Consider the following 15296-nt stretch of genomic DNA (forward strand, 5'->3'; position numbering starts at 1 on the left):
CTTATTAATTCCTAAATCAAACTCAACTTCTGTGCTTTTTTTTAAAGGATTTTATTTATTTATTTAACAGACAGAGAGCACAAGTAGGCAGAGAGGCAGGCAGAGAGAGAGGAGGAAGCAGGCTCCCTGCTGAGCAGAGGAAGCAGGCTCCCTGCTGGGGCTCCATCCCAGGACCCTGAGATCATGACCTGAGCTGAAAGCAGAGGCTTTAACCCACTGAGCCACCCAGGCACCCCAACTTCTGTGCTTTTTTCCTAAGCTGGGAATGTATGCTTCGAGACCAAGTCAAAGTAAATTATCGTACCACCGCCATTCCTAGAAAACCAGTAAAATCTCAGCTGTTTTACCTCCATTCCATTTGGACTTGGACTTGCTTGTTGGTGCTTCTATGTGACCAGTTCTTACTAGAGATTCCCAGTAACTCCATGGATGACTCTTAAGTGCTATCTTTTCTTTTTTTTCCCAAAGATTTTATTTATTTATTGGACAGACCGAGATCACAAGCAGGCAGAGAGGCAGGCGGAGAGAGAGGAGGAAACAGACTCCCTGCCGAGCAGAGAGCCTGATGCGGGGCTCGATCCCAGGACTCTGGGATCATGACCTGAGCTGAAGGCAGAGGCTTTAACCCACTGAGCCACCCAGGTGCCCCTTTTAAGTGCTTTCTTTCCCTTTCTCCTGAAAAATCCATAATTTCTCAGGAAATTTCAAAAAAATCCAGCTGGTGCGTGAGGGGATTGAAGACTGCAAAAGACGCACACTCAGAACAGGAAACAGCAACCAATCATTTTCTGATGTAAAAATTTGTGAAAAATCTTCCTGCAATGGTTTAGACGAGTGGTCAGTAGAAGCCCACACTGGGGGAAACTTAACTATGTTTCCGATGCTATTAACAGTACTTCTCAAAAAACCTTTCTAGTTGGAAGACCAGAGTATCTTGCAAATCCTACCTATACAAGCATATTTGGGGAAGGAGGGGGAGAAAGAGGAGAATGAACAGAGGAATAAATGAGTGGATGAATAATATGGAATTTTTTTTTTCTTAGCAGTTAGAATAGGACTTTCCTTCCTGGAAAAGGTCCATCCCTGTTGATTGTTTTTATAAACTGTTGGAGGCTGAGCCCTCAAGGGGGCCTGCAGGAGGAGTTGGTGCTCAGATTAAGAGCATAAAGTGAGGGGCGCCTGGGTGGCTCAGTGGATTAAGCCGCTGCCTTCGCTCGGGTCATGATCTCAGGGTCCTAGGATCGAGTCCCGCATCGGGCTCTCTGCTCAGCAGGGAGCTTGCTTCCCTCTCTCTCTCTCTCTGGCTGCCTCTCTGTCTACTTGTGATTTCTCTCTGTCAAAATAAATAAATCTTTAAAAAAAAAAAAAAAGCATAAAGTGTAGAAAGGCAGTGAAGTGGTCCAGTCCATAAAGTGGGAATACAGTGAGCAATGAAGGCCCCAAGACCATGCAGAGAGAGAGAGAGAGAGAGAGAATGGGACAATGAAAGGTGATCAAAGGAATTCTACAATTACTTTTGTAAGAAAATTTTCAAATACATATGAGAGAATAGATTGATGTACCCCCATGTAACCATGACCTGGCTTCAACAATGAACGTACAGTCAATCTAAACTCTCTCCACCTTCCACCCACACTTTTTAAAGTAAATCTTAAGCATCACATTTCATACATAAGTATTTCCATATGTGTTTTTAAAATATAAGACTTCTTGACACCACCTCAATATTATCAACAAAGAAAACCTCCAGCCACTCCTTAAGATCCCTTAATACCAATGTTCATATGGTCTCATAAATACTACTTTTTTGTATAACAGATGTTCAAATCTTAAGTTAACAATTTGACGAATCCTCATGAATGTCTCTATGTAACTAGGACACAAATGAAAAAGCAGAGGATGAAGCAGAAAAGCAGAAAAGCACCTGAGAAACACCACCCCACTCCAGTGACCATCCCACCCAAAGGTAACCACCATCTTGACTTTGAATTTTATAAGTGGAATCATATACTATATACTACGTTTGACTCCACATTGCTCAGGAGAATGCTTTAAAGTATATTTGAGAATGTTTCAAGTGTACCTGATAGGAACATGTATTCTGCTTCTAATGGGCTACTCTGGAAATGTCTTATTAGTCCATTTGGTCTAATGAAGTCTATGGTTCAACTGTTTTTTTTTTTTTATTGTTTTTTTCTGGATGATATATTTGTTGCTAAAAATAAGGTATTGATGTCGCCTACTGTTGTCCATGGTTTCCTTCAGATCTGTTAAGTGTTTGCCTAATATATGCTTACGTGCTCCAGTGTTGGATATGTATACATTTATGACAGTTATCAATTCTTGATGAACTGACGCCTTCATTTTAGGACCTTCTTGCAGCATACAGTTTTTCATCTGGCCATTCAGTCGCTTTATGCCTTTAGGTAAGTTCTATCCATTTACATTAGAGTTATTGATATGTGAAGATTACTAATGCCATCTTAATTGCTTACTGCTTGTCTTGGATTTCCATTGTTGTTTTCTTCCCCCCTGTTTCTGTGTACCTCTGTAAATTGGTCACTGTTTCCACCCCCCGCCCTTCGTGGTATGCTCTGTTTCCCCTTTACCTTATGTGCTTCTGCTCTATTTTTTTGCTTTGTGAATAATGAGTCTTACATAAAACCTAATGTATTTGAAACAAGATCTGTACATTGCACTTGGTTGATATACCCCTTAAGTTGCTTTTCATTTATGTTTCTCCTTTTTTTCTTTTCTAATTTGCCATTTGTTTGTTGAGACTGAGACATCTGTCTTAGAGAATTTTTATGTGCTGCAATTTGCTGATTCCTTCCCTAGTATTGAACATGTTTACATCTATATTTCATGCAAACTGATTTAGAACCAGAGGTTTGACCAGAATCTAGTGTGACTTTATAGCAAGAATATGGAGTTTAAAAGCAGTTCTACTCCACCCCCTCTGTATCAACTGTATCGACGATCCTATTAATGTGTTTTAATCTGGGTAGGCCAGTAGATTCTTGATTTACTGGGAGTTTAGAGATGACGATGAAAATAGAGCTGATGTCTATCTGGGATAGAAAAAATTAAAGATACATCTCAAATTGTAATGGTGTAATAAATAGTAATAGTAATGGTGCATTAGAGTGAAGAGATGATGGGTATGTTATCAATAATGTTCTTTTATGTGTTTGTACTTTATAGGGACAACATTAAAAAACCTAAAAATTGTCATACATAAGAAGTTTCCCTGGCTTGCTTCTCCCTCGCAGCCATATCCCATTGGTAGGGGAGAGAGCATAGGCAGATAGGAGCATTCTGGCCCACCCATCATCTCTCCTTTGTTGTGTTTCTCATGCAAGTTCCTGGTTTTCATTTGGTTTCTTAAGTTGGCTATCTTGTGGGAAGAGGACACAGCATTCTCACCTGCCTGACTGATAAATTTCTAGCATTCTGTGATCTACTAGTCTGTGTTTGGAATGTCTAATTTCTTAGGGTCTGGCATCTTTTGGGTAAATGGAAGGAAGCAATTTTCTGAACCTCTACCACTGAGATTCAGACTCCGCTAAAAATCCCCCGGCTCAGAGGACCAAAGTTTGAAAATGTTCTTCCAAGTCTATCAGCCTCTACCCCCCCACCACCCTGCCCCACATCTTCATTGGATGAAGATGAAAGACCCCATGTTTCCTATCTAGAAACGTGTGCTGGAAGGCATCTAAATAGCAGTAGAACTCTTTTTTTAAATTTTTTATAAACATATATTTTTATCCCCAGGGGTACAGGTCTGTGAATCACCAGGTTTACACACTTCACAGCACTCACCAAAGCACATACCCTCCCCAATGTCCATAATCCCATCACCTTCTCCCAACCCCCCCTCCCCCCAGCAACCCTCAGTTTGTTTTGTGAGATTAAGAGTCACTTATGGTTTGTCTCCCTCCCAATTCCATCTTGTTTCATTGATTCTTCTTCTACCCACTTAAGCCCCCATGTTGCATCACCACTTCCTCATATCAGGGAGATCATATGATAGTTGTCTTTCTCTGCTTGATTTATTTCGCTAAGCATGATACGCTCTAGTTCCATCCATGTTGTCGCAAATGGCAAGATTTCATTTCTTTTGATGGCTGCATAGTATTACATTGTGTATATATACCACATCTTCTTGATCCATTCATCTGTTGATGGACATCTAGGTTCTTTCCATAGTTTGGCTATTGTGGACATTGCTGCTATAAACATTCGGGTGCACGTGCCCCTTTGGATCACTACGTTTGTATCTTTAGGGTAAATACCCAGTAGAGCAATTGCTGGGTCATAGGGCAGTTCTATTTTCAACATTTTGAGGAACCTTCATGCTGAACAGTACAACTCTTAAGCCAGAAACTTTATACAAAAAAAAAAAAAAAAAAAAAAACTACAGACCAGGATCTTTGTTTCTGGAAACATCATAAATAGGTTATGTAAAGTCATGGTACTTATGAAAGTCAGTGGTGACTTACTGATTTAGGTCCTGGTCTAAGTAAAGAAGATTAATAAAATCTTAATTAATAAAATTAACTTTTTGTTCAGAGGTTTTTCTCCTAGGGTGTCATTGGGTAAAGGTATTCTGTAAGAGGAGTCTTTACATAGGACAGTTTAGCAGGTCAAAGTTACAGATATACTGAAATTGATGGGCAAATTATACAAAATTTTGTTTGCATGTATATTTTAGAGAAAATCATAGATTTCTTCAGATTTTTCGATGGGACCCATGATTTAAAAAGATTAACATAACAATTCCAGAAGTTTTTAGGTCCATGATCTATAAAACCACGTTTAGATAGTAGAAGGGTGGTAATCCTGGAAAATGGACAGAATCAATATACCTAAGTTCACTGTGAAGACATTAAGTTTGGAGCTTGTTTGAGAGGCTTGGCATGGAAAGGTAAATTTTGACTTGCCCTGCAAGCTTTACTAATGGGAATTAAATAGGGGAATTCACGCTCACCTGCACGAGCATGGTCTCCAGATTCTTCTTCCAGCTTGCTTCCTAAGTAGTCTGTTGACCCTACTGTCTTAAGTTCCTAATGGACACTTTTGGTTCATCTCTTATTGGAAGTGATCTGCTTTTCTCTTAGAAGAGACTATTTATTACCTCCCTACTACAGGGACCTGTTGAATAAGAAAGAGATAAAGAGTACTCTACCAAAGGTAATGGTTTTGTAATCAAGGTGAATTTTATCATGTAATGGGGAGAAAACAGCTTCTGAACAAGAAAAATAGGATGATGAAGTTTCACTAACCTTTTTGTCTTTGGCCAGCAAGTTTAGATCTGGGTATTAGCAATATTTATTAGTAGTTCACCCTTGAACAACATAGGTTTGAACTATGCTGGTTCACTTATATGTGATTTTATTTTTTTCTTATCCGTGTAATACTGTGAATGTATTTTCTGTTCCTTTGTTTCTGTTCCTTATGATTTTCTTAACATTTTCTTCAGCTTACATTTTTATAAGAGTACAGTATGTTGTACAACATACAAAATGTGTGTTAATTGTTATCACAAAGGCTTGCAGTCAACATTTAGGCTATTAAGTTTTGGGGGAGTATAAAGATAGACACAGATTTTTAGCAATGTAGGGGTTACTGCCTTCAGCCCCATGTTTTTCAAGGTTCATCAGTTTACTGTAGTTTAAAAGGCTATGAAAATTCTGGACACCAGCTATAATCAGATGAAGTCAGGGTCTAAAACAGTATAAAATCACCAGCATCAGACTGACCCAATCCACAAGCATGAGAAAAGGGTATAGCGTTGTGTTCATTTTTAACAAACAAACAAAATTTGGCAACAGCATTAAAATTCAGCTTTGGAAGATGTATCAGTCCTGATAGAGCAATAAACATTGGTAGCTAGAGTAGTCCAGTGTGCCAAAATCTAATCTAGCTCGCCTTTCTCCTTGATACCTGGGTTTTAAATTAAACACTTGAGACCAAATTAACTTTTGTGTGCTAAGATTGGATTTGACTCTAGAGACCATGAGGAGTTATAAGAGCATTCTAATCAGGGAAAATGGAATGATGAAATTTGTGGAGAATGGACTAGAGGGAAGTAACCCAGGAAGTAGGAAGATCCATTGAGGAGATGACTATGTTAGTCCAGACAGCAAACCGTAAGAACTTGAACAAGGGCACAGCTTTTGGGACTAAAGCTACAGGTAAGCCCTATGGAGTTACAAGCAATGGAACTTAGTGGTAAGGCAGAGGATTAGGAGTTTAGTCCAAAAAAACTTGAGTGACAGTGGAAAGGTAGGGCTATTCACTAGGTAATATACATATAGGTAATATAAAGAGAAACCTTTTGGAGACCATGACCCATTCTCCTTTTTTGAAATGACAGGACACTTCCAAGTAAATGTAGCCAGAGTGTGTGGTATGAAAACGAAGAGAAAGTGTATGTAATGATTTGAATGCCCTTTCAGTCCAGGTCTCAACAGCTAGTGCTGGTCTGTGGGCTACTTCTCAGGCTGTGTGAGAGGCTGAGAACCAGTTACTACCTTAATTACCTTTCAGACTAAGAATTGTCCTACTCCAGGGACTTAGAGCAGTAGCTGACCAATAGAAGGGTGAATCACACTCCTCAGGAGGTTGGGTTTTTTCTATTTTTAAATCAGAGATGCCCCGACCTTCTTAATCAGTGTCTCCAGGGAGGGCCTAGGGATCTAGATCACCTAGGAACACCTCAAGAGGTTGTTACTGCTCATGCACTTACCTCGTGAACTGCTCTTTTGCTTACTGCTGTCTGGTTACAATTATTGAATATTATTTGATGTCAACATAGAGTAATTTCCTCTTCCCCACTTGAAATACTTTCATTGTCTTTATCCCACCCACCTATGAGGAATTGTTCTGTTTTTGGAACATTGGCTCTCCCCAAGAAGAAAAGTTGTATGCTTTTTTTTTTTTTTTTTAAAGATTTTATTTATTTATTTGACAGAGAGAGCTCACAAGTAGGCAGAGAGGCAGGCAGAGAGAGAGAGAGGAGGAAGCAGACTCTCTGCTGAGCAGAGAGCCCGACATGGGACTCGATCCCAGGACCCTGAGATCATGACCTGAGCTGAAGGCAGCGGCTTAACCCACTGAGCCACCCAGGCGCCCGAAAAGTTGTATGCTTTTCAGTCTTAATTGTATAATTAGTAATTTGCTAAGTGTTACCAGAAGAAGTCAGAAAGGTGTGTGTTGGAGGGGGGAGGGTGCTCTTCTGGCCAAATCAATGTGCTACTGATTTCTTTCCTGTCCTTCCCAATCTGAGCAGAAGAATATGTAATAAAAGAAGAAACATGGGTGTGATAACTTGAAAACAGGATGAAAAATGGAAAGAGCACCCCTGTTGTATCTCTGTTCAGACATGGTTCCATGAATATCTTTCTGCTACTGTTGATCTTATGTTTTAGGTAGAGGGGTATCTTGTGGTGTTCTAATCCAGCCCTAACACTGGGAGTGGAAACAGAAAGATGACAAAATTGTTTACAAAATGAGCTCCTGCTCTCAGAGACCTCTAACCTTTGACAAATCACAATCCTGGAGGACAAGATAGCAGGTTATGTGATGGGTTTTCTCATGGGTCCAGCTACTCCTGGGTTAAAGTATTCTTGGTAGCTCAATGTACTCTTTAATCTACCTGTGCTCATTAGATTCTCTTCACAAATACTTGAAGCATTTGATCTTGAAACTTTTTTCTACTACGTGGGAAGTAATTAGTTGGGAGAAGACTGAAAACCTGAGCTAATCTAGGACTCCCTCCAGACTGTCAATAGCATCTTAAAAAGCATTCATAGCCAAGGATGTATGTGGAATACACAACTAATCCTTTTGCAGACCTTCTCAAACATGAACCCAGCATTCTTTACTTCTCTCTGGGAACAGCAGATAGTCCCTGGGTTCTCTTACCAGGAGCAGAGGAAACAGTCCCAGTTTGGACAGCTATTTCTTGATTATCTTTCTTCAGTAGGGTTTTATTTTTCTCGTTCTGAAGCCTCGTAATTGGTGAAGCAGCTGGAAGATCACTGACGGATAGCGTCTGGCTGTCTGAAGGAACACTACTGCAGCTGGGAAGGAAGGTTAAGGAGGAAATGACCAACTGAACTCCATCATCAGTCAAAGCGACTGATGATAGCGGAAATGCTGCAGATTTCTTCCTTTCCTGGGACAAAGAATGGCTCTGGATGTGAAAGGGAATTTTATTCACTACAACCTGATGCCCCATAGGCCCTAGCTTCTCTCCCGCATATACCTTTACAAAAAGAAGTTCTCTACCAGTGTTCAGGATCTAAATTGAATTGCATATCACTCTAAGATGCTGTATGAGGAACACTATAACATAAGTGAATTTGGGATCATTCACTGTGCTGTTTTTAAAAGAAGAAGGCTAGAGTGAGCTACTGTTCTTAACTTTGAAACTCTGAACAGGCATCTAATAATGAGGTTGAACCATTCTGAGGCAAAAAGAACAGTGATTTCAGAGCACAGGCTCTGTAACCACACTTCCTGGCTTCTAATCCTGCCTTCATTACTTACTACCTCTGGCCCTCAGAAAGTTAGTCAACAGCTTTTCATTCTTGCTTCCTTACCAATAAAATAGGCATGATAAGCACAAGTCCTATAGAACAGTTGTGAGCACCATATAAATTTAGTGGAAGATATGTAACTGGCACATAGTGAATACTCGATAAAATTTAGCTTTTGTTAGAATTCAGTCAAAAAGAGGGGTAGTGGTCATTAATCAGGAAATGAGACCAAATGATTCTCACATGAGTGCTTAGGTTTACTGGAACCCCAAATATAAGTGAGAGGACATAAAATGTTCCACAGATTGCTCCAGTTAGGCTTCTCCGTCTTCAGAAATCAAGTCTAAAGGGTCCTTGGAAGTCCTCTATTCCACTGTCCTTTTAGAGATAAGGCAACTAGATTTCAGAGAGGTTAAATGGTTTGGGTCAAATGACAGCACTAGTACCCAAGCATCCCTTGGAGGAGACAACTTAAAAGAAGGCAAGGTAGGATTATGAGGGCAACAGTCCTCACCCCTCACCCAGCCTACCTCTTCAGTACACCAGTGAAGAATAAAAAGCCAGTAGACCCAGAATGAGAAATTCAGCCAAAGAGAAAGAGCAGCCAAGACATGGATGAAACCCAATTAGAACCCAAGAGTTTTGTGGAATCGAGCTTGTTGATTCCATGAACACTTAGTTGCCATCCAGTATCCACACTGTGTCTTGGTGAGAAATTTCTGGGTCCCTTTTATGTGCAGGAACACGTGTGCCTCACCTACCCCCTGTTTTGTTTTATGTCCTAAAATAAGATGCACAGCAGTGGTCCCAGCGGAAAGGCCTGTCCTCCTACAACATTTTGGCAGTGTGGCATCATGGGAAAACATAGGATGTAGAGTCTCCAGATAGGGGTCTTGATTCTGCTACTTGCTGTGTCATCTTGACATAAACCTCTTATAATCTGATTTTCTTCATTTAAGAGTTAGGGACAGTGTTAGAAGGGTTCTCAAAGGAGGATACAGGGTTTGGATAAGATGATCCGAGAACTCATTTCAAGGAACTCTACCAGTTAGTCCTGTTCTTTGTTCCCTCAGTTTTCTTCCAGAATCTTATGATGAATAACAGCTGGTCTAATGTTATTTGTTTTCTCTTCTCCTGTTCCAGATATCCAAGGGATTCTTCTTCCCATTTTGCCTCGGTGCTTTTCTAATGTTTTTCTTGTTACTATGGTCTAATCATTAAAGTCTTTGTCTTCTAGCTTTTCCCTGTTTGCTCTGCGGGCTATGCACAGTTCTGGTGCTCCTCTCATTGGGATATTGGGACACTAAGCAACAGAAAACACCTATGAACTTGAGGAAGGAGAATCCTTAAAAGATTCCAAAAGTTCTCAGTGCCACCTGGGGTCACTTACAATTCTGAATATTGAGGGCAACTGTTCTAAGAGCACAAGGAACACTGGACTGAGCTATGAAAAAGAAGAACCAAAGGCTCTCCTATGTCTTCAGAATTTTCTAACAGTCTTGGGATGTGATCTTCAGGACAGATGGCATACCCCAGTTTGGTAATAAGGAAACAAACGTTTCACAGACGATGTGGTACAGGTCATTTGCCCAGAATAGATGAAGTTCATAAGTAGAACTGGAACTTGCAAACCGCTTTTCTAACTCCAGAGTTCCTTCTGCATTATTTTCTTCTTGGTGACTTCCCCTTGGTCAATCAGAACCTTTGCAGGTTCTGGGCTATACAGAGTAAGGCATTGGTCTGAATGAAGCTATAAACTGATTGACTATCCATAACTCAGAATCTGCGCTGTATGTAACTCAATAAGTTGTCACTGTTACCGTTAAGTGTTCTGCATATGAAGAAATGCTCACTTCCTAGGAAAACTCAAGTGATCTAGTTGCAAAGGAACATTTACTTAACTCTAAAGCAACACTAAAATATCATGGTTCTTAAATGTGCTATCCAGGCCAGGCTGTCTACATCAATTGGGAACTTGTTAGACATGTGAATCCTCGGGCCACACCCCAGAGCTGCCTAATGGGAAGCTCAGGGTAGGGCCCCGTAGTTTGTTTCCACGAGGCTTCAGGTGTACACAAGTTTGAGAATTCCTTCCATAGTCTGAAAGAAAACTTGGCATTCTGTAACTAAAGGAATGGTGCCCTAGTGCTTCTACCCCAGGATTTGGATATGAATATGTATCCACTGAATGCCAAGCCCCGTGACAAGCAAATGATGAGGAAGGAAAAGAGGAATTTGGTGTGCGTATTCATCTGCTACTATATATAAAAGTTGAAGACAAATACCTATATTGAAGGAGATTTTTCCAGTTTTAGCTTACTGGTTAAATGGCTAAAGGCCTTTCTCCTCTATTAAAGTCTTCTTCACTTAAAACCTTGAAACAATCTCTGGATCATGCCTGAAATCCACAAAGCAAATTCCAGATCATGATGACCTAAGTTGTCGTCTTCCTCTTCAGGGAGGGAAGCTGTTTCACAGGGTGTAATTAGCTGTAATTTAGCGACCTGGGATTTGCTGAACACCCCCCACACGGACCGACTCCTTACTTCACAGCATAAACTGGGTTGAATTGTCTGAAAATACTAGAAAAGTTATTTGAGAGAGCGCTGCCAAACCTATGACTACAAGGCCATCTATCTTTGTTCCATTGACTTGCCCTGAGTAGCAGCTTAGAAGTACCTTTACATGGGTCTCACTTGTTTTATCTTGAAAGATTCCATCTTTAAGAGTGCTTAAAAGACTCACTTAGCATTAGTAGTCTCCTTTCTGAAAAGGTTAAAAACATCCTTAACCCTAGTCAGTTTCATGTTTTCATTTTTATTTTCTTTACTCCTCTGTAACTTGGATTGCAAAAATGTGAGTTATTCATTACTACATATTAAAGTGAATGAATTAGCAACTGTGCATTGCTGGTACCTAAAATACAAATCTCATTCATTAAATGTGCAAATGATTTTTAAATAAGGAGCAATATTTGAATTATAGCTACTTAATAGCTTCACTTCCAGGAAAAACGGTCTTTGATTCTAGGCTGCCCAAGATGTGATGCATTCACTATTTCAGAAGCTAGGCTAAGTGTGTAGTCCAGACCATAAATGGGTGTGAATTCATTGTGATTTTTTTATATAATTATGTTCTCATTAAGTTCCATTAGAGCAAGGATATTACCAATTTTAATATCAGCAAATATGACAATTAATGTGTGCACATCCCCAAAACCTATGTTTCCTGCCTCAGAACTTAAGCTGGGAACCAAAACAGAGATAAAGAGAAAGAAAAATAAGCTGTATGCAAATGAGCACCTGGGTGTGTGTGTGTGTGTGTGTGTGTGTGTGTGCGCGCGCGCGTGTGCTTGGGATGAGGCTAGTTATCCAAACTGTGCCACAATCTAGGCAGGTTGAAAGAATGCTGTACTTGGATACAACTTTAGGTTCAAGTTCCAGTTCTTCTTCCACTTCTAGCCATGTAACTTTGGGCAACTTCCTTGATATTTTAGAATTCTGAGTGTCAATGAAGAGTACTAACTTCCTTAGAATAATTAGGAGAAACATGTTATCTGTCTTTCCAAGGAAACATTAAAAGTAAAACTTACCTAGGATCTCTCATCGTGTGCCCTATACCATAGGAAACAAATAGAGGGTTGCTGGAGAGGGTGTGGGTGGGCGGAGGGGTAATCAGGTGACAAGCATTAAGGAGGGTACTGAGTGTTATACGCTACTGATAAATGACTGAACACCACTTCTGAAACTAATGATGTATCCTAAGTTTGTTAATTGAATTTAAATAAAAAAATAAATCTGCACCCTAGGTTCCTATAATTAGAGGGACCATCAGGAGGCTTGGATGCAGAAGAGGCACATGAGGAGGTGCCTGAGCCCAGAGAGATCTATCATTTGGCAAGTGTGGAGGCATCTGTTCTGGGGATCCTGGCGTCCAGCACCAAGCATGGTTAGCATGTAGTGGCAGGTAGCATTAGGAGTGGGGTTTTACTATAATTATCCTACAATAGATAGAAAGATAGAGATATAGATCTATAGAGATAGATCTATAGATCTACAGAGATCTAGATATCTACAGAAATATAGATATGTATAGAGATAAACATATATATATCTTACTATATATATAGTTATATATATAGTTGGATGTTCCTAGATATAGATATGTAGATATCTATATAGATATATAGATATCTACAGAAATAGATATAGAGATGTATAGAGATAAACGTATATATATATAGAGAGAGAGAGAGAGAGAGTTGGATGTTCCTTCTGGCTGTGTGTTTCCTTGTCAAATGATACCTATACCTGTTCTTCAGGCTCTCTTAAGTACACTGAGGTACCTAACATCCTTTGATAAATTCTGTTGCGCATAAGCCAGCCAGTGTGAATTGTGTTGTTAACAACTGAAAATCTTGACTGATAAGAGGGTAATCGTTTAAAAAAAAAAAAAAAAAAGTAACCGTGTAGTCTTTTCGTCCTGTGAGTCTTACGCAGCTTCTCTCTGTACTACATAGTGCTTCCCTGGCTCACAGAATTATAAAACTGAGCCAGAAGAAATCTTCAAAAACCATTCAGTAACCATCTCCTCACCTGCCATTTCACAGGTATGGGATTGTAAGTAAAGGTGACATGACTTGAGTGGTGGGTCTGGATTCGGAGTCCAAACACAGGTCTCTCTCGTCTCAGTCTGGTGTTCATTCCAGCGCTCAGTCGCTAGGCAACAGTCTCTACCAGACATAGGCTAAGCTACAAAGCAAAGGATAGATGCTGGATAACCCAATATAAGTACATTAAGGAGTCTTTGGAATGTTTTAAGTAAACCATCCTAAAGACTATAAATTGTCTTGGTCCAGTAATATCCCAACTTCAATATTTTAATAAGCACTTTAAAAGTACATTTTACCCCAGAGCTCTCAAAATGTTGAATCAGAAACCTGCCCCTTCAACAATGGCAAGTGACAGCTTATAAAATTGGAGCAACCTGCAATCATCTCTGAAATTACTCCTAGTTTTCCAAATTAAACTCTGCAGTGCATTCATACTATGTGCAAAGGATATAGTGTGATTGATTGACAAATTTATGTGGCAAATCTTAATTGCAGGTTCATTCCAAGTTAACGGCTAATCTACTTAACTACTTAGTAATTTGCATCGTACATGCCTCACTATTCTCCTATTTATACTTAATAAAACTTGATGAATTTCTTCATTCTCGTTGTTAAAAATTATGGAAGTAGAAAAAGCAAAAACACTAAATCCATCCTGCTGCATAATCTCGTTTCTCAAACTGGTGTGGATCTTTCCTGACAACCTATACTCTCTAACGATCTGGCTATCCATTTAATGGTGGGAGTTGTCTCCTCTTGGCGCTTCTCTAAAGGTTCCTTTCCTGTCCTCACTGAGCCCTACTTTTCTACTTGCACCAGCTCTGAAAATTGATACTGCAGTTGGTCCTGGCCCTCTATTCGCAGGCCTCCCACATACCGTCTGGGACGGAGGACCTACACTTCCCTTTGCCTGAGGTGGTTATTGCCATTGTGATGGTAGGAGTAAGGCAGGGAAGACCACGCTTCTCTGCCCAATTCTAGCCTCTAATTCCCCATTCTACAAGTGTCACAAGGGTGTCCTATGTGACAGAGTTTTGGAAAGTTTGGGGGCAGTTCAGAGATTACATTATAGGAAGAAAAGACCCTTGAAACTCTATTCTGGGGATATCTGGGTGGCACAGTTAAGTGCCGGACTCTTGGTGTTGCTCAGGTTGAGATCTCAGGGTCATGAGAAAGAGCCTCGTGCCGGGTTCCCAGCTCAGTGCAGAGTCTGCTTAAGATACTCTCTCTCAAACCACCTTCATATGCATCCTCTCTCTGAAAGTAGAACAAAACAAAATAAACCTCTTCTAAACGTAGTTTCTCCCAGAGTCTGAGAAGATGTGAATTTTGTAACAGGGTCATCTCCCAGTGTTGCGTTCTTGATTCTTCTTCTCCCCCTCCCAGTCTCTCAGTGTTCCAGGGTCAAATAATCTTAAGAATAGTAGTTTAAATTTTACTACATTGCGATCATTGGCAGAACCCTTCCTCCTCCCCCTAGTAGTTGTTTCCCAGATCAGTATTGGGCAGCCTTTCTTCACCTTATAGCTACATCCTCAGAACACATGCCTGTCAAAAATGTCCGTGACAGGGAGGACAGAGACAGCAGAGGGACACACAGGTTCTTAACCTGCCTTTGACCAGAGGGACTGCTTTTACATTCTGTCACATTTCATTGGCCCCTACTGGCCACATGTCCCCAATCTAACTCTAATGGTAAGGGAGCCCAAGAATTGTAGTCTGTGTTTTGGTGGAGGGTGGCGGGGGAAGGAAGTAGTATAGCAAATTCTGCCATACTTATTAAAAAGGAAACAAGCAACATGATCCACAAATACTTTTGCCCACATACACCTTCTTACATTATTATACACAGGGTTCTCATTTCTGTCAATTTTCTATTTCCAGATTATGCCCAAGGTCCTAGCAGCATGTTTGTTTTGCCTTTTTAAAGTAGTCTCTATGAAGGACAGAAATTCCTCCTGCCCCTTTTTTGTCCCACTGCTGAACCTTCAGAGTCTAGAATTGTGCTTAGCAAGTAGCAGGATTCCAAGAAACACTTATTCTTGAGTGCCTAAAGCAAGTCCCATTAAAATACTCTTAATAAAATAATTTAATAAATTTAATAAGTACTTAATAAAATAAAAATGAAAGAAGCCCAT

This window comes from Mustela nivalis, assembly GCF_964662115.1.
Source record: "Mustela nivalis genome assembly, chromosome: 12".
NCBI classification, from domain to species: domain Eukaryota; kingdom Metazoa; phylum Chordata; class Mammalia; order Carnivora; family Mustelidae; genus Mustela; species Mustela nivalis.